This window comes from Neophocaena asiaeorientalis, unplaced genomic scaffold (genome assembly GCF_003031525.2).
Source record: "Neophocaena asiaeorientalis asiaeorientalis breed wild unplaced genomic scaffold, Neophocaena_asiaeorientalis_V1.1 scaffold36, whole genome shotgun sequence".
Classification (NCBI taxonomy): Eukaryota; Metazoa; Chordata; class Mammalia; order Artiodactyla; family Phocoenidae; genus Neophocaena; species Neophocaena asiaeorientalis.
The window spans coordinates 3,311,290-3,335,951 of record NW_020174149.1 but is presented as its reverse complement, the minus strand read 5'-3'; the positions used below and the strand labels follow the sequence as shown (position 1 = coordinate 3,335,951).

Below are 24,662 nucleotides of genomic sequence, written 5' to 3'. Positions count from 1 at the left end.
GATGCAGAGGACTAGGGAAAGAGCATTGGAGAAATGTTAACATAGGCTATGTGTCGGATCCTCTCTAATGATATTTGAGAGATGCCAGCAAGATTCTAGTTACTCAGATTCTAATTACTCTCAACTGCTAGAATCAGTCTGCAATTCCCTGATGAGACAGAGCCAGGTGGGTGCCTGGGTTTTATTTTGCCTACATATAGATAAAAGAAACCTTTTCTCCAGGAAGTTACCATATTTGAGGGATGCAAGGCTTAAATACTTCAACTAAGGAGGCATGAAATGATTGCATCATAAGACAGTATACAGAAATGTATGGAACTGAGTATAATCGAAGATTTAAGCTATATCTAGGGTAATAGAGGCAATTATGAGTCACAAAATATCCAACCTACTGCCGTTTCCTGGGCATGAAGGATATTTACAAAAATTTAAGAAGAGTCCTTTGACATTTAGACAAATAATCCATTCTGTGTGTGAAAAGCACGTTTCCTCAAGGGAGTTTCTAAATAATAATATTGCTTTTCCACTGTGCAAACAGGAGTCTTTATTGATAAAGTGTTCAGTATAAGAATGCCTTCCAGTTCAGCAATGCACCCTTTCACGAACCATCTTTGATGAAAAATTAAACAGAGACTAAAGAATTCCTGCTTCATAGCTCACAAACAGACAGAAACATATTCAGGAAACGTGAATCAATTTGAAATGTGCATCTAAACTCCTTTAAAATAAAATAATATGCACTTTTCAAAATTTTGATTATAAAAGTAATGCGTACTATGGAACACTACGTAGAAAAGAATTAGGTGGGTCTAGACATATTGTCATGCTAACATATTTATTATTTGGCGTTTTGATATTTTTAAAAAGCACTTTACAGAGCAGTATGTTAAAGAGATCCAGGGTGACAAAGACAAAAACCTAGGAGGCCTAGGGAGGCCAAGCAGGTGACAAAAATTTTAAGGGCCAGGCAGGTGTATGGCAATAGGTACCAAGCTCTTTATGTTGTAGAAGAGCACGACTTGTGTAACTATGCAACATTTTAAATCATTGTGTGGGTCAAACAAGACACTGAACTGGGAGTATCCAGCTACCCTAAGTCTGTTTGTAAGCAATAATTTTTAAAAAACTCTGCATATGTGTATTTCCTTACAAATGTATGCATGTTTGTAAATGCAGAATAAAATACCTGGAAAGTTACATATATTTATAAACTTTTATTGATGCTTATCTTTGAGAAACCAAACTTGGGGAAGGCGGATTGGTGAGAGAATATGTTAAAGGATAGTTTTTATGTTTCTCTGATTTCTGTATTGTTTGACTTTTACAATGGGGATGTGGTCACATATTAATGAGTAATTATGCTTTATAAAAATTAAAAAGTAATTCATAAGATTGCAAAAAATTTCGAACAGAATAAATAGATAACAAAAATCACCCGTAATCTCAGATATAACTATCGATCATTGTCTTAGTCTGCTTGGACTGCTATAGCAAAATAACATAGACTTGTTACTGAACCAGGTTCGTTTGCCCAATGCACAGCAAGCCAAATACTGAGACGCCGAGTTTCCAGCCCAGAAAGAGTTTATTCACAAGGCAGCCAAGTGAGGAGACAGGAGAACAAGTCTCAGCTCCGCCTCCCTGAAGGCAGGGGATTGGGATATTTTAGGGATAAGCAGGTCGTCTTAGGCTGGGGAAAGGTGATTGGAGGCAGGTTAAAAGGTGAGGTAATTGATGTTCTGTGCACGTGCATCTGGGTTACATGCTTCTGCATATTCAAAATGGAGGCGCTTAGCATGATCTGTGAGTGGAGTTTTCCGGCCCTCTGACATCAAAAGGCCATTCACTGGACATCTGCACAGGCCCAGGTTCAGGGTCGGTGGTCCCAACCAGCCCCCAGCCAGCCTGCAGTGGGCAGGAGCAGACTCCAAATTCCTATAAAACCCCTGGGCTGTGTAAAGCTGGGAAGGGATGCAATTAAAGAGAGGAAAAGAAAGAAAGAAAGAAAAAAAAAAACTAAAGCGAACTTCATCAATAATGAGGCAGTTTATAAGCAAAGGGGCTTTAACAAGCTGTTCTTTATCTGTTATTCTGTAAGACAAGTTCAAGAATTTCTATTAGTTATCAGCTTCTGTTAACTCTGTGGGGCATGGTTTCAGATTGGGTTGCTTCAACACCAAACATTTATTTTACATAGTCCTGGAGGCTAGGAAATCCTAGATCAGTGTGCCAGCATGGTCCAGTTCTGGTGAGGTGTCCTTCGTGACTTGTCTATGGCCACCTTCTTACTGTATCCTCACACGGTAGAGAGAGAGCTCTCATATCTCTTCCTCTTCTTTTTTTTTAAAATTAATTAATTAATTTTTTGGCTGTGCTGGGTCTTTGTTTCCGTGAGAGGGCTTTCTCTAGTTGCGGCGAGCGGGAGCCACTCTTCCTCACGGTGCACAGGCCTCTCACTGTTGCGGCCTCTCTTGTTGCGGAGCACAGGCTCCAGACGCGCAGGCTTAGCAGTTGTGGCTCATGGGCCCAGTTGCTCTGTGGCATGTGGGATCTTCCCAGACCAGGGCTCGAACCAGTGTCCCCTGCATTGGCAGGCAGATTCTCAACCACTGCACCACCAGGGAAGCCCTCTTCCTCTTCTTCTAAGGGCACTAATCTCATGATGAGAGTCGTCCCCCCCATCCCCACTATGACCTATTCTGAACCTAATTACCTCCCAAAGACCATCTCCAAATACCGTCAAACTGGGGTTTAGGACTTTGATATGAATTGTAGTGGGAGGGGAGGGTAAAAGGGGAGTGGGCACAAACATTCAGCACATACAGTCATATTTTGTCATATTTCCTTTCAGTCTTTTCTTTTTTTCTAAACATATTTTAAATAGTTGGGATTTTATTATATGTACATAGTTTTACACATAGTTTTGTGTACTGTCATAATTTTCCTTGTCATTTTTTGGAGTGAATCATTACCTTAAGATAGATTCGTGGGCTTCCCTGGTGGTGCAGTGGTTGAGAGTCCGCCTGCCAATGCGGGGGACACGGGTTCGTGCCCCGGTCCAGGAAGATCCCACATGCCGCAGAGCGGCTGGGCCCGTGAGCCACAACTGCTAAGCCTGCGCGTCTGGAGCCTGTGCTCCGCAAAGGGAGAGGCCACAGCAGTGAGAGGCCTGTGCCTCTCACTTACTGTATAAATACAGTATATCACATTGTACTTGTTTATTGTGCTGTTAATGGACATTTGGTTAGTTTTCAGTTGTAGATTATAAGCATTTCTGTACATTTCTTTTGGTGACAATGTTTATGCATTTTTGTTGGCATGCACTTTAGAAATGGAATTGCTGGGCGGTAGGCTATGGCCGTATTCAGCTTCAATACTGCCAGACAGTAATTTCCAAAATGGTTATATCAATTTAGATACCTACCAGGAGTGTCTAAGAGTTTCAGTTTCTCCAAATTTGGGTTAACACTTGATAATGTCTGTCTTTTTCCCTTTAGCAAGTTGGCTGGGCTGTGTATTGATATATCATTGCTGATGCCATTTGCATTTCTTGGTGATTAACGAGCTTGAACAATTTTTCAAATGTTTACTGGCCATTTGGAGATATCCTCTTTTGTAAGTAAACTGTTCAAGTATTTCGCCCATTTTCAAATTAAGTTGTCTGTCTCTTATTGAATTGTATAAGAAATTTTTATATTCTAGATCTTAATCTTTTGTCAGTTATCAAATTTCTTCTTCTACTCTTTGGGTTGCCTTCTTACTCTTTAGCTGTGTTTTGATGAGCAAAAGATACATTTTTAACAGACTCCAGTTTATCCATTATTTCCCTTTATGGTTAATGCTTATTGTGTCCTTTTAAAGAAAATTTGTCTACACCAAGGTCCTGAACATAATCTCCTCTTGTGAAATTTGCATTCTGTAATGCTCAGTGAGATTGAATTTTCTTCTATTTAAGAAAAATTTCTTTTGGTGCTTGCAACTTAATTGCCAGTCTTTATCTTTTACACATTGTTTTATAAACATATTGGTGTTTTTCTTATTGATTTCTATAAAATATTTATATATTAAGAAAAAATTTGCATTTTTGGTTCTAGATATTTTCATAACTTTGTTAGCCTTGTAATTACTTTTAATAGATTTTAAGATGGTAGAATCATATTTTCTTTTGTAATTTTTCCCATTTATTTTAAGTGTAAAAAGTCTTTTTAATCTGTTAGGAAATATATACCTTCTAATTTTTGTGGTGCTCTGTTGTTATTTTGTTTTGTTTTGTTTTTCTACATTTAGCCCTTTGATTCACATGGGGATAATATTGTGAGGTGAGAATCTAAATAGATTTATTTCCCCCTGATACCTAAGTCAATTTTCCTTTTATTAACTGAATGATTCTTCTCTTTCTAGTTGACTTATAATGCTTCCTTTTAATAAGTTGAGTTCGTTTATATACTTTAATTTGCTTTTCTAGTTACCCTGAGCCATTTATTTGCATGTCAGTTCTAGCGCTGTGATATTCATTTTAAATGTGTGTGTATGTGTGTCTGTGTGTGTGTATGCTTGGTTTGGTTTGGTTTGGTTTAGTTTGGTTTGGTTAGAAATGCTTCCCCTCATTTTTCATCTTTTTCAAACATTATTTTGACTATACTTGTCTGTTTACTCTGGATAAATTTACTTGTGGATAAATTTTAGAATCTTTTTCTTTCTTTCTTTCTTTTTGAATTCCAAAGAAGTCCTTTGAGATTCTAGATTAGAATACTTTAAAGCTGCAAGTTAGGAGCTTCCCTAACCTGTGTCCCCTGCATTGGCAGGCAGATTTTTAACCACTGCGCCACCAGGGAAGTCCCAAGAACTCTTTCTTTTTCCTTCAATGTTTAGTCTTTGATACCAGAATGTATTTTTATACCTCTTTATGATTTATTCAAAGCTTACTCTACCTGAAGATACATACATATTATATATATGTTATATACAGTTATGTACTATAGTTATATATTATATAGTTATATATTATATATAGTTACGTATGTAGTTATATATTATATTTATCTCTATATCATATATTATCTATATACTATATCTATATAAAATAGACTCCACTATAATGAAAATTTGGATATTATTTGATTGATGAGTGGCTGCTGACCCATCCTATTGTCAGATGCCAGCAAACTGATAGTTTACATGAAGGAGAGGACTCAGGACGGGGAGCTGGCCACACCAGAAAGACCAACTCTATGATTAGAGGGCTGGGACTTTGTGCCCTGACAGCCCTGATTTCAAGCCCATCTTTGCTTCTTACTGGGCAAGCTTGGGCTTGTTTACTGATGATAAATTTCCTTATCTTCAAAATGGGAGTCATGGCAGAAATGGCAGGGTCCTAGCAGGAAACCAATGACACACTTAAAATGGATACTTTGAAAAGATTTTAGTAAAATTTAATAAAGGGACAATTTACAAAGCTGTGGACAAATTATAAGGAAGTCACAGTGATAGTGCATTGTCTCAAGGCCAGAAACAGTGAGTTTCGTTTCCACCCCCAGACCTGAAGACAAGAGGGACAGGGTCGGTTGCCAGTACTTAGAAGTGAGTAACGTCAAAGGGCAAACCCAACAGGAGCAGCACCTTTTGTGGACCCTGATGTGACTGTGCAGGTGGGAAGCTGGGGGAACAAGTAACCTGGGCTTACGCACCTCCTCCCTCTCACCTTCTGCAGGGGCTTCCCCGTTGATGAACCCAACTTGAATCCCAAGGGCAAGAGAGCCCTTTTAAAGAGGTCCAGTGGTTCTGGGATTTGGGCCTGCATCAGAATCACCTGCAGGTCTTGTTGAAATACAGAGCTCTGATTCAGTGGTGGTGGAGGGGGCTTGGATTTTGCAGTTCAAACACTTTCCCAGGTGATGCTGATCCAGCTGGTCTGGGGACCACACGTGGAGAGCCACTGATGTAGTCCTGGGTACAAAGGAAGGTGGAGAATGGTGGGCAGTGGCTCTGAAAAGGCAAGCGGAAGATATCTGGCCCAGTTTTCTTACTTGTTAGAGGATTCGATGGATGTATGTTTAAGTGCTTGTCATGCTGGAGGTTATCAGTAAATGTCCCCTTTCCTTGACTTCAGGCCTCAGCGTGCTCTTTGACTCCTCTTGACCATTATGGCTTCTACAAACTGCTCTGTTCAGATCTTCAAGACCTGCAAGAAGGCTCCCCAGAATCCTAACTCTGAACTTGGTCTCACCATCTGTTTTCTGCAGCTTCTCTCAAGCTCAGAGGACTCCTGTGCCAGCCTCAAGTCACCCAGGTTCCGACCCTGGGACATCTTCTTCCCTGCAAAGGTGTCGCTTTGAGCCTGAGGTGCTGACACTCTCTTTCATTCTTGAGCTTTTATTTATTTATTTATTTTTCAGGATTTATGACCCAAATGCTTTAGTTTTTCTTTTAAAAAAAGTAACTCTCAATATGGATGTTTTCTTTTTCTTTTTCTTTTTTAAATTCCAAATTGCTAAACAAATACCTACTATATGACTTCTTTGGGGAGGTACAAAAAATTTTTGCATTTCAATGGAAAACATGCATTGTCTACAGGGTACCCTTTCAAGTTATCAGATTCTGGCCCTATTCATTGTCTTTGAGTTGTTTTGCCATGCTTTCTAAATTGTAGGCAACTGATATGTAAATTTCATCTTGTCAGGTGGTGATTTTAATTGACTTCCTTCCCTCTGTGGAAAAACTAGTTTTGTCTCTGCAATTATGTGAGATAATAAATGTTTATTGTATAAATTGGGTTTTCCATTACTTGCAGGGAAGATCCTCCTGACTGACAGATGCTTATAAATTGGGGTTAGTAGTACTTCCTGCCTGCCCCACAGGATTGCCCTGTGAAAGCACTTTAAAAGGTGTTTGAGGATACATGTTCTAAAGGATGACGCAGAGTATATGGGAGGTATGATGCATAGGCCCTTAGCTGGCTGGAGGCTTTATAGCCTCTTCTTTGAGTCCAAGAATTAGAAAGGAAATTAGTTCACATACACTTCCTCTAGGCTTTAACATAGCTGCAGTTTTTGCTTTTGATACTGTTACCGAACCCTGTCAGCCTGACACACAGCAAGCCAAACGCTGAGACACCAAAGTTTCCAGCCCAGAAAGAGTTTATTCACAAGGCAGCCAAGTGAGGAGACAGGAGAACAAGTCTCAGCTCCGCCTCCCTGAAGGCAGGGGATTGGGATATTTTAGGGATAAGCAGGTCGTCTTAGGCTGGGGAAAGGTGATTGGAGGCAGGTTAAAAGGTGAGGTAATTGATGTTCTGTGCACGTGCATCTGGGTTACATGCTTCTGCATATTCAAAATGGAGGCGCTTAGCATGATCTGTGAGTGGAGTTTTCCGGCCCTCTGACATCAAAAGGCCATTCACTGGACATCTGCACAGGCCCAGGTTCAGGGTCGGTGGTCCCAACCAGCCCCCAGCCAGCCTGCAGTGGGCAGGAGCAGACTCCAAATTCCTATAAAACCCCTGGGCTGTGTAAAGCTGGGAAGGGATGCAATTAAAGAGAGGAAAAAAAGAAAAAAAAAAACCCAAACCTTAATCAATGAAGATATTTTTACAAGCAAAAGGGTTTTAATAATCTGGTCCCTTATCAGTTGTTCTGTAAGCCAAGTTCAAGCATTTCTATTAGTTATCAGCTTCTGTTGACTATGGGGCAGGGTTTCAATGCTAAACTGCAAAACACAGTGCTACTCAGGTATTTGCAGTGAACTGGAAAGTGGCTATTGGAATTTAGGGAAAATGGTCAAGTAGAAAGGCCTTTAATGAACGCAATTTTTAAAACACAGTGATCAATACTACAAGGTTTAATTAACTGTTGTTGAATTTGTAAAGAAAAAAAAATGTTACCTGCCATTCCAGTTCTACAAGGATCAAGCCATCAGCCACTGCAGTTGCCCACGGACAGTGCACTCTGAGGGAAATTCAGGGTGGAGAAAAACAGCAAACTTTCTGTGCTTTGGATATACCGCCCCTTAGTTATTTAAGATGAATATCTATGGAAGAGTTTCAAGTGACCCCAGATTGTTGCATCTTCCCATACATAGAAAAGCACTAAAATCATTAACTTGAGCTATCTCTGTTCTTTGTGATTAGCAATACTCTTTTGACACTTGACTACATGTTTTTCCCCAACAAAAAGGTTCATATATCTCCTGGCTCCTCCCTTTACCTCTTGGAGTTCCTCTGAGCTATCTGAGAGGCTGTCTCTCAGGCTATAGTCCTCAATAAAGTCCCCAAATAAAACTTAACTCATAACTTTTACATTGTGTGATTTTCCTCGTCAACACATTTCATTACCAGTATGTCATTTGTCATTACCAGTATATTATTTGTCCCAGTCCTGTAGGTGGTTGAGTTTCTAGCTCATTGTAGTACTGAGGTCTGATTTCCAGCACTTCTGTCATCTCTAAGGGGTGTTAGTTAGTCTGCGCAAACATTTAGCACATAAACAAGTGCTCTTTATTAAATCCTCTTTGAAGATTACAGTTACTATAGAACTCCTCTTCACTGACCCCTCCCTCCAGAAAAATTACAAGCACTTGAAAATTAGAGTCTAAATTTTTTTGTTTGTCTAAGCATGTTCTGAATACTGGGTTTGTGTTAGGCTTTATTAACACTTGGTCTTCAGGCTATAAAACCTTTCACCTCAAGCGTCCTCACTCTTCTAGCAGCTTCGATTGAATGGACAAAGAGGAGGAGACATCTTCCTAAAAAACAATCGTCTTCAAGGTTTGAAATCTTGTGACCAAAGTCATGGTTATAAAAGTCAGAAGGGGCCAGGTTTCTGTGAGCTCATCTTTACTCTGGGTTAGAATTTAATGGGGTTTTTTTTGTTTGTTTTTTTGCTTTTGTTTTTGTTTTGCCATGCCACGAGGTGTGTTTTTTGTTGTTGTTGTTTTGGGGTTTTTTTTTTGCGGTACGCGGGCCTCTCACTGTCGTGGCCTCTCCCGTCGCGGAGCACAGGTTCCGGATGCGCAGGCTCAGCGGCCATGGCTCACGGGCCCAGCCACTCTGCGGCATGTGGGATCTTCCTGGACCGGGGCACGAACCCGTGTCCCCGGCATCGGCAGGCGGACTCTCAACCACTGCGCCACCAGGGAAGCCCTCACGAGGTGTGTTTTATTTTCATTAATCATACAAATAACTTTCTATAGTATTCCAGGGCAAACCAGAGAATTTGGCAGTCCCATTGGAGGGTCCCCTCAGAGACCTATGGGCTGGTGGCATCAGCAAGGAGTGCCTGGGTTCACAGTGCAGCTTGTCGCTCATGTCCATCTTGCAGGTGGCTCTTCCTCCACATCACAGCTCGGGTCTCCAAGATGATGGGAGCGGAGGATCCTCCAGGTTCTCAGAAAATTTCACTCCGCTTGCTTCTCCTGCTCTGTGATCTCTTTGGTCAGCAGGGTGTTCTTCTCCTGTGCCTCCGTCTTCTTCAGCTTGGCCTTATTGAAGCTGGTGATTTCCCCCATGTCCTGCTTACCTGCCATTTTCTTAAAACAATCCGAGAAGTTCTGCTCCAGGCCCACAGTCCCAGTACTCCTACTCACGTTGCTGCAGCAAGAGACTAGAATTAATTGTGAAATCATTTTAAAAAGCTGTGGCAGACTTCTTATATCTTCATTCCTGAGCACAAACAAGCTCTAACCAACCAACCAACAGGTCTATGGATCTATTGTGTTTTCGTTTTTGGGTTTTTTTAGACCTATTTTTAAAAGGTAAATACGTATTCACTCTTACGCTGGTTTGGACAATATAGACATGTTTGCTATTGATAAGAGGTTCTCATTTCCTCTTCTGTTGTGTATTTTAAAGCCATCTGTTGTTCTCAATGCTGATTCCACATGAGAATCAGTAACATAATCAAAATATAATGACTCTGGGGCTTCCCTGGTGGCGCAGTGGTTGAGAGTCCGCCTGCCGATGCACGGGACACGGGTTCGTGCCCCGGTCCGGGAAGATCCCGCATGCCGTGGAGCGGCTGGGCCCGTGAGCCATGGCCACTGAGCCTGTGCGTCCAGAGCCTGTGCTCCGCAATGGGAGAGGCCGCAACAGTGAGAGGCCCGTGTACCGCAAAAAAAAAAAAATAATAAGTATATATATATGTATATAATGACTCTAAAATTATTAATAATATATTTTTTTCTTCATACTAAGTCTTTGAAATCCAGCATGTATTTTATACATAAAGCACATCTCAACTCAGACCAGCCACATTTTAAGTGTTCAATAGCTCCGTGTGTCTAGTGTGACCATATCAGACAGCACAGATCTAGACCTAAGACTTCAAATGATTTTAAGAAAATGAAGACATAGGTGAGCAGTAAAAGCATGCAGAGTCTCATCTTGTCCTCAGGGTTGGGTAGGCAGCAAAATACAGATCCTGACTAAAATGTCAACTAGGCAAGGCAAATACCATGCATAAGTTCTAAACACTGGAGAAAAGAAAGTAGAACCAATCAAATAAAAGGTGGGAAGTGAAAAGAAAATTAAAGAAAATAAACAAGAAATCATGGCTGATAGTTTAAAAGATTACAGTTGGTCCAAACTTTGAAAGACTGTGCTAAAATTAAAAAGAATCAGGTAGGCAGTGTCTGATGGCCTCCCCGCAGTGATCTCTGCTTACTAGTGTTAATGCCCCTGTGTAATGCCTTCCCCTTGAGTTTGGCTGCATTTACGGACTCTCCTAATGAACAGAATACAGCAGAATTGATGACATGTCACTTCCGAGATTAGGTTATGAAAAGGACTTGGTTTCTGTCTCGTGCACACTCCCGCTCATTCTCTTAGATCACTCACCCTTGGGAAAGCCGACTGCCGTGTCCTGAGGCAACCTTGCTGAGAGGTCCATGTGGCAAAGGACTGAGGCCTGCCAAAAACCACATGAGTGAACTTAAAAGAAGATTCCCACCTCACTCCAGGTCAGGCATTCAGATGAGATCACAGCCTCAGCCAATAGCTTGACGCAGCCTCATGAGAGACTTTGAGCCAGAGTTGCCTAGGTAAGTTGCATCTGAAACTCATCCACAGAAACTGTGAGATAATAAATGTTTGTTGCTTTAAGTTGGGGGATAATACGTTATGCAGCCATAGATAATGAACACAGTAGCTATATATTAAGTATAAAAAACCCCAGTTACTGTTTCGTACATGTAGTATGAACCCGTATGTAAAAAAATGCAAAAATTAAAATGTGTGAGAGGTAGACAGAATAAGATTTATTAATATATGATTATTCCTGTCTTTCTTTTCTCCTTTATTCTCCTTACATACACTAAAGTGAGTCTTTTCCTTCCTTACCCTTCTCTTAGATGCTAAATCAGAAGAGTATAAAGAGATCTGCCTGAAAGTAGGAAGGATTTAGTGAAAAATCAAGCTAGTGTACAAAATAAAGAACTGGAGGTTAAAGAGAAAGAAAGGAGAAAAATATGCACAAATTGGGGTTTGACAAAGTTTTGTGATTTAGCTTATCAGAGATCCTAGCGTGAAAAGTATAGTATGGGTTTGAACTGGGGCACTTCTAGTGTTTTCAAGAGATGGGTACAAGGATTAGAAATGCTTCTTCATTAATATTTTGTGGATGAACTACTTTCTTTGAATCTAATATTATTCAGAGACTGGGCTATGTGGAAAATAGAATTTAGTAGGGTGATGTATGTATATAGGTAAATGTTGGTACATAAAACCTTATAAGGAAGCAGTGAAAGGCTTTCATTTTGCATTATTTGTTCTTCTGTATTTGAAATTTTAATAGCAAGCTATATTGATAAAAATCTGAAGAAGTTATTTCACTAAAACATCTGTGCGATGTTGCCAGTGCAAGACACATGTGACAAATTCTTAGCAACAGCTATGACACAGGTAGGAAATGGGTGCTGGTGGCCCCAGTGGTGACATGAGACAGAGAAAGAGAGAAGAAAAGGTCGCACCATGGGTAACTGAGAAGCTTTGCAATGAATACATTCAGAACATCCCAGAATTCGTTAGGAGGAACTTTGAGAGGTGTCGAAGATGAAGCAATTGTGGATTGTGGGAGAGTCAGAGAAATCCTGTTTTTCGACTGACTTGTGACCCAGTTTTAACCCTGGGATTGTGAAACCTGGGGGAATAAGTATGAAACCTCCATAAAATTATTGACAACTGTAATCATCCCCTAAACAATATTATGCAAAAGACTCTCAGAAAGTCAGGTCAGCTGCTGGGTGCAGAGAAATGGGAATGCTCAAATACTGCTTGTGAGCAGTTACACAGGCAAAAACAACAAGTTTGTAGAGGGTAGCGTGGCTTTTAAAATACCTGAAGGAAGATAATTCTCTTTCTAAACGCCCACTCTCCCATTCCCCAAACGTCTCAGTCACCCTTTGCCTGTGAAACATATGCAAATCCCCAGGAGCACTTAGTTTACTATGGTGCAGTAACTATTGCTGAGTACCTTCCTCGAGTTTAGCACTGTGCCAAGGGATTCAAGCATCTTACAGGATATATCCCCACCCACCAGTTCTTAAACTCTGGTCAAGGAGAGAAATCACACCCAGCAAACAGTGAGTGACAGCGTTGGGTGTACTGAGACTATCTCCTCACTGTCAAAATATAAGACTGCATGGTACAGGAAAACAGATAATAACTAGGCACCACATCATATAACATCAACTCGATGAGGATATTTGGGCATTTATAAACTTTTCCACTATAAAGATTACTATGGGGGTGGGGGGAGAAAGATTTAGGGACTTGCTTAAAATCAAACAGTGACCTCCCTCCTCCTTCCTTCCTTCTCTTCCTTTCTTCCTCCCTCTATCCATCTATTCATTTAATCAATATTTATTTAGTGCTTGCTATATGTCAAGCTCTGTACTAGGTCCTGGGGATAAAAAGGTTAGCAAAAACTCTGGCCCTCAAATATCTTGGAGTGTGTAGGGGAGATAGATCAAATAATTATACAAAAATATGTAATTATAATTTTGATAATGTTATAAAGGTTAACAATATAGTGCTGTGAGACTATGTAACTTGACCATGGGATTCAAGTCTAGATTGACCCCAAATTCCCTGCTGCTCTTACTAACCACTCTTTGCCTTTTGCAAAGTAGCCAAACTACCATCCTAAAGATTGTATTGCTAATTCTGCTTCTGGAATTTCCTTTGTTGAAGCCGCCATGGTAGTTCACTGTACTTGCATCACAGTTGTCACCGCTGGTGTGTAGCAGAACCATTTCAGGCTTGAGGTTCAGAGAGCCCCAGTTCCAAATGCTCATTTTGTCACTTTCTATCTCTGTGACATTGGGCAAGTCATTAGACCTCTCTGAGCCTCAGTTTTCCCAACCATAAAATGGGAATAATGGTATACGTCAAGCACATGGGACTTAATATCCATGCAATAATTGACTATTATTATTATTAACAACTGAGAATGTTACTGCCTGTAAATCTGGACCCAGGGAAACTGGTCAGTTTGTCCAGAGTTAGAGCCGTACCTGATGCCTAAATTAGAATTTTATACCTTATGTTCATGAAATCTTTCTCAAGATTAGAAATAAGCGCTGTAGGGACTTCCCTGGTGGTTCAGTGGTTAAGACTCCGTGCTTCCATGGTAGCGGGCACGGGTTTGATCCCTGGTCTGGGAACTAAGATCTTGCATGCCGCACAGCATGGCCAAAAAAAAAGAAAAGAAAGAAGCATTGTATGTTTGAAGACAGAAAAGCAATGGAACTATATGTCCACACAAAAAAAGTTGGGACCTTCAGTGTTTATATTAATGGAGCTGTCATTTTCTGTTAAAGAAACGCATTTGAGTAAGAAGCTTCCAGCCAGAGCACTTTAGTTATATGTTTTGGCAACAGTAAGGGTATTGTGTTGGGACTCTATGATTCTGGAGAGCAGAATCAGGGTTTTGTTCCTGGAAAAGTAATGTTAGATTGTTTATCCATTTACATCCAGTAAGACTATTATCCGCTGATTGCAATTACAACCCCCTGGAGATATTTGGACATCACATCCGTTCTATTACATTCTTGGCTCCTTGCTACCCCCCCCTTTTTTTTTTTGGCACCTCATCTTTATCCAGATGAGCAAATTGTTGCCAATCAGTGTACATTATTCTGATCAGTTCTTAGGAAGGAGGCTATGGGAGTACAAGAGACCCATCCAATGAATGGCTGAGCGAGCCCTACACCCCCCAAACTGGAGGTTTGGAAGCCCCTTGATGTAAAGGATCGTATTGGGACTAGATCCTAATCCTGCTCAGCCACTCATTAGGTGGAAAACTTGAGCTGGTCACCAACTTCTCTGAACTTCAATTTCTATATCTTGGGCACATAGTAAGCACTTCTTTATTTATTTATTTATTTTGCGGTACGCGGGCCTCTCACTGCTGTGGCCTCTCCCATCGCGGAGCACAGGCTCCGGACACACAGGCTCAGCAGCCATGGCCCACGGGCCCAGCCGCTCCGCAGCACGTGGGATCCTCCCGGACCAGGGCACGAACCCGTGTCCCCTGCATCGGCACGTGGACTCTCAACCACTGCACCACCAGGGAAGCCCAGTAAGCACTTCTTAAGTGTTTTAGATATTAATTCTGTGCCATAGGTTTTATTCTCCCCATTTTTCATATAGGAAGACTGAGTGCTGTTCAGAGGGGTTAGGCTCAATGGCGTGTGTTTAGTTGATGATGCAACTAACGTTTAAACCAGGGTTTCTCAACCTCAGCACTACTGATGCTGTGGACCAAATAACTCTCTGTTGTGGTTGTCTGTGCATTGAAGGATGTTTAGCAGCATCCCTGGGCTCTGCTCAGTAGATGCCAGTAGCACTCTCCCAATCCCAGCTGTGACAACCACAGTGTCTCTGGACATCATCCAGTGTCCTCAGGGAACAAAAAATGGTGTCTTGCACCAGGTAGAGAAGCACTGATTTAAACCCAGGGTCTTTCTGGCTCTAAAGCCTACAGTCATTCCACGACATGACATCACTCATAAATACCATTTGATTCCTCATTTTAAAAAGGAATTTAAACAAGGTTTTTGTTAAAAAAAACAATAATCACATATTATTTCCAGAGGTTGATTAAAGTGAAATTAGTATATCTTGTCATGTTTCCCTCTTTTGCTCTTTTTTTTTTTTTTTTGTCTTTTAATCTATTGGTAGTTACCACTTGACTTCTACGGACTCCCCCATCAGGTGCCCACTGATTTCATTGTTCCCCTTCCTCCATCATAATCCTCTTTGTACCTTCAGATGGCTTAAAGCTTTAGCTATTTAAAAGTTTGTTGGTTGATGTTGTTTAGGTTTGTCTTTTGGTTTTAAAACAGAGCTCAGTATTTGGGGTTAAAAGCATGGGTGCCCTACCAGCAGTTCTCAATGCTGGCTGTCCATTTAAATCCTCAGCAGTTTTTATAAATGAAAACTTTTGTGGGTTCTGATTCAGTTGGGAAGGGGAAAATGGGAGTTTTAAAAACTACTCAGCTGATTCTAACAGGCTAAAGTGCTGAGAAACTCTAAAAAGGCAGCAGAGTTTATTTGTTCCTCTCAATCAGAATCACCAGAATTTGTTTAAACAAACGAAAAAACAAAAAAATATTTCTCAGAAGCAGAGGTTAATTCATTCAGTAATTCTGGGGTTGGGCCCCAAACTCTTCCTTTTAACAAGTGACTAAGGTGATTCTGATGGTGTGGTCCACAGACCAACTTGGAGAAACACTGTCAAGAGTTAGTTTGTTTGAGTCATACTCGGTTCTGCTTCATGCAAGCCAAGTAACGAGGAAGAAGAAGTGAAACTTCTGAACCCCAGTATCCTAATCTGAAAAGTGAGGATGAAACAGAGCCCACCTTGCAGAGTTTCTTTGAGATCCAAGGAGACTGCACAGGTGCAGAGCCTTGGGATGTGTTGGTGGTCATCTATATTATTAATGGGTTTAGAACCTTAGGCAATTTGATTATTATTCTTACTAAGGTTTGTTTTGGTTTGGTTGGTTGGTTGTTTTTTAAAGTTAAAGCTAACAGTATAAACTATAGATCACTTTTGGGTGGAGGGAGGGGTCCTTTGGAAAACACATATAGCAAAGTTGGTAGAGTTCTCGGGGGTGTCTGCCAGCCCACTTTGCACGCTGTGTCCACATCTGCCTCCCCTACTAGAGGGTAAGCTCCTGCACAGCACTTCTTCACCCACACTGCACCTAATCCTCTTCTCTGCCTTGTCAGTGCTCTGGGCACCTTGTTGAATTGAACGACTGGTTCTATTAGTTTGCTAGAGCTATTATAACAAATTACCACGAACAGAATGACTTAAATAACAAAAATTTATGGTTTCATGATTCTGGAGGCTAGACATCCAAGATCATTCTGTTGGCAGGGTTGATTCCTGCTGAGAGCTGTGAGGAAGAGTCTGTTTCATGTCTGTCTCCTCGCTTCTGGTGGTTTGCTGGCAATCTCTACTGTTCCTTGCCTTGTAGAAGCATCACCCCGATTTGTGCCTTAATCTTTTTGTTCCTTTTTTATAAAATATATACCTTATGTATAAGGTATATATATGCCTTATGCTCCCACAGTATAATGTGCTAAAAACTGGTTCTGTCAATGCTTGGAATAAAGTCAGTCTGTTGTCACTAAAGTTGAGCAATTTTCCTCTAGAACATTCCAGAAATTTTAAACATCTGATAAAAAATGACTGTTAGAATGAACTGTGACCTTTAGTTGCACTGATAGTTTCCACTTAAACTAAGCAGGAGCTGTGTCTGATTGAGGAAGCCTAATGATGTTGCAACTTGATTGTAATAAATAATAATTTTTGATTGAAAAGTTAAAAATGTCAACAAAGACACGCAGAAGTGACTCTCTGCTCCTAATTCCCAAAATAATTCCTCCCTTCTCTGAACACAATTTTGGTACCTCTCTTAGGACATTTTCTGTTTTTTAGCTTGTATTGTAGTTATTTATATCCATGTCTGGTCTGCCCAATATACGAAACTGTAAAAAGGTTGAGGGCAGGGACACCCACTGATTCAACTTTGGATCTCTTAAAATGCCGGCTCTCAATGATCCCTTATATAAAGGAGGAGTCTCTCTCTATTTAATGAAGGAATTGGTGAATTCATGTGCGTTCCTCAGTCATGAGGACTAACACTTTTGAGAGAATGCTTACAAGGTGTTCCTATGCAACTAAATACTTTGATCCATTTCCCAGATAAAAGCAAAGGAGAACAAAAATGAATTAAGGGTATACAGGATGGTGGTTTACATCACCGCTTCAGACAAGTGTTTGCTCCACAAGTGGTAGCAGTGGCAAAAGGGAACACTTTAAGAGGGTAGGAGACCCAACCTCTAATCACTCATAGGCTGTATGATTATAGTCAAGATACTGGAACTCTCTCCCCTTCCTTCATAAAAGGCATTGATGAGGTGACAATTCCTTCTCATCACATTTGTCTTGTAGTCACCATTCAAGAAGATTGATACTCTAATCTTATGACGATTTAAGATCCTATTCTTAAAATGGCTTGAAGTTTATGTAGCTTCAGCATGGTGATTCAGCATCACCTGAATCACCTGCTGACCTTGCTCTATCAGTAGCTGCTTCCTAAAGCATTGTGTTGAGAAGGATTCTGAGGGCTTATTTACCTTATTTAGGCTAAGCGGAAGCGACAGCCTTGACTTCATTGTGATGTCTGGCATGAGGCAGGGAGGGGAGTATCAGTAAATAAGCCATGTCATCTCTGATCTAGTCCAATGCCTTCACTCCACAGGAAGAAAATGAGAATAGAAGCTCATGTCTTAAGTTTACCATATTCCAGGCATTATCCAAATTGCTTTTATATGCACACATTCATCTAATCCTTAGCCAGTCTTAAGAAGTTAGCATTATTATGATTCCTGTTTTGAAGATGAGGTTTATGGGAGCAAAATTTGCCTGAGGTTTACATTCTGGAAATCCATATCTTTAAGCACTTCCTTATACTGCGTCCTAATCTGTGGGCACTTACTATGTGCTAGGCTAATGGTACTCAGCCAGGAGTGGTTTTGCCCTCCAGGGGACATCTGGCAATGTCTGGAAAATTTTTGGTTGTGGGAGGAGAGGAGGTTCCTTGAATTTAGTGGGTAGAGGCCAGAGATGCTGCTAACCACACAGTACAGCGCCCCGCAACAAAGAAGTATTTGGCCCCAAATGTGAGTAGTGCTGAGACTGAGAACTCTGAGTTAAGCCATGTGAAAGTCATTTTTCAGACTGAGGATGAAACTCTTCCTGGAGCCCAATACATACAATTACTGCCTCTCTTTTGCAGAAAAAGAAAGGTGCTCTCAGAATCAAGAAGTGGTCATCATAAGAGAGGAACCCAGGTAGTCAGATTCTAGAGGCCTCCATTAAACTCCTTTATCATCATCTTCCTCTACTATGAAAACACATCAACTCTTTTAACACCTACTCACCTATTACGAATTTCAGAAGCTAGGAACATTCAGCCAAGTGTGAACAATCTCCACCGTGGTGTGTTTTTCTCTAAAGATAAGAAGTATTTGTTCCAACAGTTCCAAGAGGGTCTTTAGAAGCTCTTACTATAGAACCACTGATCTCGCTGGAGTAGACATTCAGATCCTTGCTTTAAAATAAAACTCTGAAGAGAAAGCTAATTTTAGGACATAACAATCTTTTTCAAGAATAATTAGCTCTGTGTTGTATTCAACTTTAATTTTTTCCCTTTTGTTTTTAGGAGCTGGTGAGCCTGGAAGATTATTTAGGAAGAGGAAACTGAAAAGACACAGTAAGATTCCTCTTTTTCTTGGAAGCAAGGCACGATATGAATAATTCTCATGCTGTCCAATTAACTGCCTCAGTACAAATAGAAAAAAAAATACACACTTGGTTATTTGGAAGAAATTGAAGGAAAAGCGAAGAACGGGATGGTAGTTTTAACAATAAAGCCCTATACAAATAACTTCCTTTCGGATTTAAGGCTTGTCTCCCGCAGAAAAAGCAATGCTCATGAAACAGGGTGAGGGTGGGTGATGGAGAAAGTTAAAGAAATAAAGAGAAATAAAAGAGCTTGAAGCGGGGCGCGGGCGGGGGGGGGGAATTGAGCTTCTCCTTCTGAGAGGAATTACCGAAAAACGGAAGGAGGGCTGGAAAACAACGGGCGTGGGCAGGGTGACTCCATGAGTTCAGAATGAATGGTCCGGGCGCCTGCCAGAAGCTTTCATCCACCGGGCGTTGGTCGGGTGCAGGGGGATGATTTAAGAACCTCCAAATCACTGGATTTTAAATCTTCTCCAATAAGGTTTTCCGAGTGCCAGCGCGGGCAGCATAACGGTGGGTTTGTTCGGCAGCTTGTCGGGGTCCTCCCGCCCTCGCTCGTCGCCTGCCAGGTCCAAGACAGACAATCCCAGACATTCCACGACCCCAGAAAGCGGAGAACCGAGCGCGAAGAATGAAATGCGGATAGCGTGGCTCCGGCAATAACCTCAGAAACCTTATTTGGGGTCGTCTAGGAGGCTGGAAATGTGTCGAGTGCCGCAGGTGGTGGGCGGCACTGGAATTTAATATTCTGGAGCCCCTACACTGTGACAGACAGCGCGCCTAGAGAGCCACAGTCAAGGTCTAGCTCGGTGAGGTAGGTTAGAAGGATCTTCAGCGAGGTTACACACCTTGCATTTGCCGCTCCCTCTGCCTGGAACGCTCTTTCCGATACGTCTGTGGTAGCTCCCCGGTTTAGGAGCTTTAGGGTGGGATTTCTCGTCTATCATGGAGCTCCTGCATTTTAATTGTAACTGTGATGCTTTCTCTCCCCTCCCCTTCGCACATGAACTGCGTACAATAAACAACCACGCTCCCCTCATGTCTCCTCCTGGGACCCGGCACCAATCTGCATCACTGCCTCTGGATGTCGGGGTCACAGCCTCCCGCCGGATACCATGGGGATTCTGTCCTTCGTCATCCCGTGCCTGCAATCCTCCCTTCTCCACGTGATTTTTTCCTTTCTCTATCCCTTTGCCTCGGTCTGAGTTCAAGAGGTCGAATCCTCTTTGCCTGTTCGCCCAGTGTGTCCTCTGAAACCGTGTCCTTTAACCAGCCTCTCACGCGCCGCCCTCACTTCTTCCACCCTCCCTGGCCCGGAAACGCCGCTCCACGAACATTTACAGAGTGTCAAGGGCACGCATATAGCGCGCTGGGCCGCCGGGAACTCCTACCCCCGCCCAGAGGCAATTCTCACCTCCCTCCACCCCTCGCACCCGTCGGGAACCCGGCTTCCCGCCTCCCCTGACTGCGTCATGGAATCGGTGCTTTTTCCAGGTGCATGGCCCCACCTCCTTCCCCGGAGGCGACTCCTGGTTGGTGGGAGTGTGGGTCACTCTGCCGTCCCTCCCGCCCTCCCCACGTGGCCCCGCCCCAGAGCGGGCTCTGGCTCCTCCTCCTCGCTCACGCCCCTAGCTCCCCACTCCAGCTAATCGCCTGGCGGCGCGCGCGGAGAAGTTCTGGGCAAAGTACTGGGAACTGGGTGAGCGATAACAGCGCACGCGAGCCGGGCGGAACAAGGGGAGCCGAGAGCCAGGCGGCCAGTGCGCGGCGCAGGTTCTGGCCCGGGCGGCCGTAGGCGAGTAGCCCTCCCCACCCCTGTCTCCTGCGGCTGGTGAGGGAACTATTAGCTGTGCGTTGCTGGGGGACCGAAGAAGCCGGGTTTGCCTCCTCCCGCGTGTGTGGACGACCCCCAGAGCTAGGCGGCGTCTGCGGCGGCAGAGCGTGCAGGTAAGAGTCGGGATGCCCGCCAGGATGGCGCTGGGGTGTGGTGGGGCCCCGGGCCGTGGCGCGGGCTCGGAAGGGCTGCGGTATGGGGGGTGCCGCCGGTCTCAGCAAGCCTGGAGTCTGCCTCCTGTCGCCGAGGAACAACCGGTCAGTGGGGGCAGCCCCGAGTCGCCCTCGGTGCCGGCCTCTCGGGAGTTAGGGCCCGAGTGCTGCCCGCCCTGGAGTGCTCTCCTGAGAGGCAAGGTTTGGCCGGGATTGACGGCGAGAAGGCGCCGAGCCTGGGTCGGGGCGCCGGAGGATGCGGCTCCGAGCGTTGTCCTGGGCAGCTGGGAGGCGCGGCGCCGGGGCGGGAGGCACAGGAAACCAGCTAGATTGGGCCGAGCGCGAGACTTCACCACATCCGCGGGCTGGGGCGCGCCGGGGGCACCTGGGAGGCGCTGGCCTTGCAGGCTTCGGGCTCGCCCGCCTCCTGCTCCACCCGGCCTGCTCCACTTTCCGGCACCCAGGCTGCGGTCTGAGGGCACTTGTCCCTTCGGGCTTCCCAGCAGCCTGGGAAGCGTTTGCAGCTTCTGGAGTCACTAATGGGCATTGTTCTAGATCGTCCAGATACTTCTTAGGTCAGGGCGCGCCTCCCTTTTTCGGTAATGCAACTTGCCAGCCACCTTACTCACATTTGTACTCTCCCTCCTCCGTCTCACGAACTACCAGTCTCTTCTATAGTCAGGACTCTAAGATGAGGGGAGCTGTGAAGTTGTCGCTTTCGATGTGTCTGGGGATTGCGCTGAGGTGCATCTGACCAACGCCCCCCCCACCAACAATGTTGCCCTGACCCTCAGAGTTTGAGTACTGGGATGAGGGCATCTAGAAATGTTTTAAGCTGCAGCTGCAAAACAGATCCATCCATAGACAGGTAAAGGTGTAGGTCTAACTTTTGATCACCCACACTCTACCTCTAAGCATCATTCAAGGTGAGGCCCCCCATCTGGCCCAAGGAGACCAACTAGGCAGGCCTGGGCTGAAACGCACCCAAGCTAAATGACCATCCCCTCCACCAACATACTAGCACACCACCCTGTTTGGTATATAGTCTTATTAGCTAGGTATTTCTAACTAGATGGGAAATTGAGGCTCCAGCAGGTTAACCAGTTTTCCCAAGATTATCCTGGCAGAACTAGAATTCCAGCTCATTTTCTCTCTATTGTGCTGGGCTGCTTCCAAGAAACTAAAATGTGGTTTCCACCATTACAGCCAGTAGACATTTAGCTTTATTTATAACAAAAGCTATTGCTTAACCAAAAGATTTTATCATTACTGAGATTTAGTTTCAATAATAGCTAATAATTATGCTGTAAAGCAGATACTACCAGGCTGCCATAGGCTGTATTCTTTCATCTTCGCCATCTTGATGGCAGTGCTGTGAGGTTATCTCCATTTTATAGATGAAGAAACTGCAGCCTAGGTTTGGGGACCTGCCCAGGGTCAGTAGTAGATTGCTGAGTTAGATTTTTACTAATAGTCTTTCTGAGTGTAAATCTTTAGCTCCTTCCACTAGACTGAAATTTCTCCTCCCACTATTTAATTAGATGTTAACTCATTATGATAGAGTTCAATGTTACAGCATATTAAAACCACCTGAGGCTGAGCTATAAACTTTCCACTGCCAATAAGAGTCTAGTTGTACTATTTTCTGAATTGTTGAGACTCTTACTGCCATTGATATTTGTGGATGAGTTTATGGTTTGTGGGCCTGGTAGATGAGGCACATTTAATGTAGGAGGAAAGGAAATTCTCCTTTCACCTGGATTTAAATTTACTTTCACCTAAATCTAAAAAGAAATCTGATGGGTTTTACCCACTGTGGTAAATGAACTCTGAACACAGTAATGCTTTCTGCCTCTTAAGGAAAGTACTGGAAGACCAGCTAGTACCTCTGTTCCCATATGTAGAATGGAGAGTTAGAAACCACTACTAGTTCCAGAAGCTTCTGCAGCAACCTTTTGGCAAAATAACTACATTTCGACTCTTTGTTCTCTTGTAGTAAAACTGAGAGCAAGAAGTTAGCTAAGTATGTCATGGTTACCACCTGAAGAGCTAATGGCAAAATAGAGGATGGGAAGAAATTAGAGATCCCTTTTTTCTTCTACTTCATTCCAGTTTTAGGGGTAGTATAATGTTTTTCCTTGCATGATGGATAATCCACGGTTTCATTTATACTGTGCCTCTTGGCAGTACTATATTTTCTTAATTGTTAATTCCATTTCAAGAGTTCTCCAGGACTTCCTTGGTGATGCAGTGGTTAAGAATCCGCCTGCCAATGCAAGGGACATGGGTTCGAGCCCTGGTTTGGGAAGATCCCACATGCCGTGGAGCAGCTAAGCCTGTGTGCCACAACTACTGAGCCTGTGCTCTAGATCCTGTGAGCCACAACTACTGAGCCCGTGCTCTAGAGCCTGCAAGCCACAACTACTGAGCCCACATGCCACAACTACTGAGCTTACATGCCACAGCTACTGAAGCCCGTGTGCCTAGAGCCCATGCTCCGCAACAAGAGAAGCCACTGCAATGAAGAGTAGCCCCCGCTCACCACAACTAGAGAAAGCCCCGTGCAGCAACGAAGACCCAGTGCAGCCAAAAATAAATATAAATAAATAAATAAATTTATAAAAAGAAAAAGAGTACTCCAGGGAGGGTTGGAGAATCCTTCAACCCAGAACGCCCACAGAAATGATGGAACTGTAGGGCACTGAGGAACATGGAGGCTGTTAAGTTGAAGGAGGCTTCAGAACTGAGAGTTGTTTATAGTTGCCTGTGAATTCCTTTCCTGTCTACATCTTTTTTTAAAATTAATTAATTTTTGGCTCTGTTTGGTCTTCGTTGCTGCACGTGGGCTTTCTCTGGTTGCGGCGAGCAGGGGCTACTCTTCATTGAGGTGTGTGGGCTTCTCACTGTCGAGGCTTCTCTTGTTGTGGAGCACGGGCTCTAGGCACACGGGCTCGGTAGTTGTGGCTCATGGGCTCTAGAGCTCAGGCTCAGTAGTTGTGGCACATGGGCTTAGTTGCTCTGTGGCATGTGGGATCTTCTCAGACCAGGGCTCGAACCCGTGTCCCCTGCACTGGCAGGTGGATTCTTAACCACTGCACCACCAGGGAAGTCCCTCCTGTCTATATCTTATTCGTCAGCTTTTATCCCCCTTCTCTGGAAATGTCCTTCTTAACTTCCCAGTCACTACTGTTTAGACCATGTTTATACTCACCCCAGCTCGTATCTCTCCTCCCTCTTGTCTTTCACATCCATGCCTTCCAGTTGCCCCTGCAGCATCTTAGCTCAGAGTCTTAGGGACTTCTCTACTCTGTCCTAACATAGCTTACATTGTCTCCCTCAGCCCCGCCTTCATATCACAGTCAGGTAAATTCTCTAGATACTGTCATTATATTGCTAAAACTTCTTGAGTGGCTTATATAGTTAATAATAATTATAATATTAATAACAGCAGCAGTAGCTGTTGACCTTCTTGTGCCAGGTACGGTCATGAGTACCTTACGTGGATTTAAAATTGCGTTTAATCCTCAGAGCAACAGCAAAGCAGGCACTGTTATTATACCCCCAATCTCTGGATGAGACGAGGAGAAGTTAAGTTTGCAACTACTTTACAACTAATACAAGGTGGAGTTGAGACTCAAACCCCTGGTCCTTTCTCTCCCCATTTAAGGTAGACTCCTTAGCCTAAAGTCGGGATCCGGCAGCCTGGGCTCAGTGTCTGCCTTCACCCATTGTTCCCCAGCCTGAACTGTATTCAGCAACAGGGCATTTTGCCTTTGCTCTTATACTGCTGTTGCCTAGAAAGCTCTTTCATTGCCTCTACCTGTGAAACCCCAGGTCTTTCAAGGCTGAACTCATAAACCAGTT

The 24,662-nt window shown here is 43.3% G+C and overlaps 1 protein-coding gene and 1 pseudogene across 1 annotated transcript in view; one reads left to right on the top strand and one right to left on the bottom strand.

Annotated features, from left to right (window-relative positions):
- Nucleotides 1–9,390: 9,390 nt before the first annotated feature.
- LOC112406310 (thymosin beta-10 pseudogene) lies at nt 9,391–9,519 on the bottom strand (annotated as a pseudogene).
- Nucleotides 9,520–20,494: 10,975 nt separating this feature from the next.
- Nucleotides 20,495–24,662, top strand: part of OSBPL3 (oxysterol binding protein like 3) — a 193,498-nt gene continuing 189,330 nt past the window's right edge. The window contains exon 1 of the mRNA XM_024755028.1: nt 20,495–20,759. The gene's annotated coding sequence lies outside the window, so the exon portion shown is untranslated. The remainder of the gene's footprint in view (nt 20,760–24,662) is intronic.